Below are 3,054 nucleotides of genomic sequence, written 5' to 3'. Positions count from 1 at the left end.
AAAGAAAGGAAGGAAGGAAGGAAGGAAGGAAGGAAGGAGGGAGGGAACAAAGTTAGGAACAAAGGAAGGAACAAAGGAAAAAAGAGAATGAAAAGGTTAGTATGGCATGACTTGTTTTTAATGAAGTCATGCTGGGGCAACCAGGTGGGGCAGTGGATAGAGCACCAGTCCTGGAGTCAGGAGGACCTGAATTCAAATCTGGCCTCAGACCAGACACTTGACACTTACTAGCTGTGTGACCCTGGGCAAGTCACTTAACCCCAATTGCCACACCAAAAAGCAAAAAAAAAAAAAAAAGTCATGCTAGTTCAAAATGATTGCCTTTCCCCCTAAGGTTTTTTTTTATATATAAAATAGCTATTTGATAATCAATACTAGAATTTTATTGGAACATTATATCATAAAAACTTGCTCATGGTTTGAAGTATTTACCTTCTTCCTGTTTTTGAAAATATGGAACATATTTCCCCAATTCCATTTCATTAAAGGTAGCTAGGTAGTGCAGTGAATAGAGTCCTGAGCCCAAAGTCAGGAAGACTTACTCTCTTGAGTTCAAATCTGGCCTCAAACAGTTACTAGCTATATGACCCTGGCAAGTCACTTTTTTTGTGTGTGGAGACAGCTGATAATTTAGTAAAAATATGCCTCATCTTTTCATAGCTTTGGATATCTGGACTAGAAAAGGGAATGTTCCTGTCCTCTCTAGCTTATTCCTTTAGGCATACAGACTACTGCTGCACCCACTACCCAACCCTTCCCATTTTCTAAATCTGCAGGGAACACAATTTTGGATAAGTAACAGAGACAAGTTCTAACATGGATCTCCTATGACATAAAAATGAGTGTCTCACATACCAAATGATTGCCAGTTGGTGGTGACAAGTGGGTCCAATGCTATAAAAGTTAGTGTCTGGCAGAACACAGTTCCATAAGAATCCTAGCTCCACAGATGATGAGGCAGCCAATGCTGATGACACACTTATGGTTGAGAGTTTGGCTGTAAGACTTGCTGCAGTATTTCATGGCTACAAAGCCCATAGACAACATTCTCATAGAAGGTGTTCACATTATTGTACAAAGGTTACCACTGTAGGTCTGTCACCTGACAGGCAACCAAAACTCTTGTGGCACTGAGGAGCACCATTCACAGCAGCTTTAAGAAAGCCCAGAAGGGGCAGCTAGATGACGCAGTAGATAAAGCACCGGCCCTGAAGTCAGGAGGACCTGAGTTCAAATGCAACCTCAGACCAAACACTTGACACTTACTAGCTGTGTGACCCTGGGCAAGTCACTTAACCCCAATTGCCAAAAAAAAGAGAGAAAGAGAGAGAGAAAGCCCAGAACCAGGAGTGCTTTTGGGAGCTAGACTTAACAGAGCAGGAACCAGATTTGGCCTTTGCAGGCTGATGAGTCTCTTTCTTGGGTTTCTTCTCTTCTTCGTTAGCTGCTCTGATAGCATCATATTCCTTTCTCCAACATTCCTTCTCCTCTCCTTTCTCCTTTCTTGCTTCTCGTTTTTGGCCTTTCTTGGCCCACTACTTGGCCTCATGTTTTTTGTTTGTTTGTTTGTTTGTTTGTTTTTTCTTTATTTCTGGCTTGACCTCCAGTTGCCTTTGTTTCTCTCACTCTTGATCAGCCTGAACAATATTCGTGTGTGGCAGTGCCCTGAAGGTGCTCTGCTTATGCTGCTTCTCGCCCAAGCAATCAGTAGCCACTTTGGCCAGGACAGGATCTAGAAGGTTATCCTTCGGATCCCAGCTATTTCATGTTGTTAAACTGAGCAAAGCTCAGGCAGGGTGACAAGCCTATTGTTGAGGAGGTTCAGGTGCTGTAGGTTGACCAGACAGCCAACGTCAGCAGACAACTGCTGCAGGCAATTTTTACTCAAGTTCAGTTTCACCAGGTGTTAGCCAACAGAAATCAGACGGTAATGACATTAGTTTGTTGCAGGACAGATCCAGCCAGCTCCTTGACGGGCACCTTGGTGAGGTCTGCCAAGGCTCAGGTGCAGCTCATTGCCACCCATGCTTGTAGCACAGAGTGGACCCCTTGACCCCACTCTGGGCCATGGCTCTGAAGTGTGGAGAGTAGAAAGGGGTGGCCAGTGTACAAGGGCTCTGCGGGAAGAGAGTGGCAGGCACACTCCCTGGTGCTCTGTGAGGCTTCTTCATCTGTTTCTCCATCTGTAAAATGAGTTGGAGAAGGAAATGGCAAACCATTCCATTATCTTTGCCAAGAAAACCCCAAATGGAGTCACAGAGTCAAACACTACTGAAAACGACTAAACAACAATATCATTTCACGTATTTCATTTTCCAATTCTTGAAAGATCAACTTACAGTAGTTCAGTGAGCGATTACAATACCCAAAAAGCACAGATTTGTCCACCCTTGGTGACCTGAACTCACAGAGACCATCTCTGTTGTCTACTGCCATTTCCTAGCTTATCCTTCAATTCTATATGAACTATTTTTGGTCTGTCCTTCCCTGTCTGAAGATTCTTTTCCTTAATAAACAGAAGTAAGAGTTGAGTAGTTCTGTCTCTTCATCTATCTTCATTGTTCCATCTACCTCAAATAGGAATCTTATTGATCTTCCACTTGTCCCAAGTATATCTGCTGCCGTAAGTGTCAGCTTATATTGGAATTTAGCCATACTGACACTGTTCTTACAGGACCTTAATCACTTTTATACATTCATTCTTAAGTACCTGAGCTCTTGTATCTCCATTTTAGGGGGAAGGAAGAAGATATGAAGACATAAAAACCCACTTTAAAAAAAAATCTCTCCTGGAACGATTTATACAGTTTAAGTAAAAGAAGAAATCCATAATAATCTGATAGATTTGGTTGGCACTGAAGTAAATAGAAAGGTTCATGCCTAAAACTTATCTTCAAAAAACAACAAAAAAATTTCTCCCTTGTAGATTGTATTATAGGATTTGTATGGATATCCTCGAAAACTTTTAAGATTACCAGCCCCCTCATTTTATAGATAAGGAAACTGAGGCACAAGAGACATGTGACTTTCCACAAGGTCACACCAGTAGCAAGC

General features: G+C 42.2%; 1 pseudogene; it reads right to left on the bottom strand.

Moving 5' to 3' along the window:
• Positions 1 to 854: 854 nt before the first annotated feature.
• LOC114032698 lies at positions 855 to 2,026 on the bottom strand (annotated as a pseudogene).
• Positions 2,027 to 3,054: the final 1,028 nt, after the last annotated feature.

The sequence above is a fragment of the Vombatus ursinus genome, unplaced genomic scaffold (genome assembly GCF_900497805.2).
Source record: "Vombatus ursinus unplaced genomic scaffold, bare-nosed wombat genome assembly UNPS02005659.1, whole genome shotgun sequence".
Classification (NCBI taxonomy): domain Eukaryota; kingdom Metazoa; phylum Chordata; class Mammalia; order Diprotodontia; family Vombatidae; genus Vombatus; species Vombatus ursinus.
This window is presented reverse-complemented; position numbering and strand designations above follow the sequence as displayed.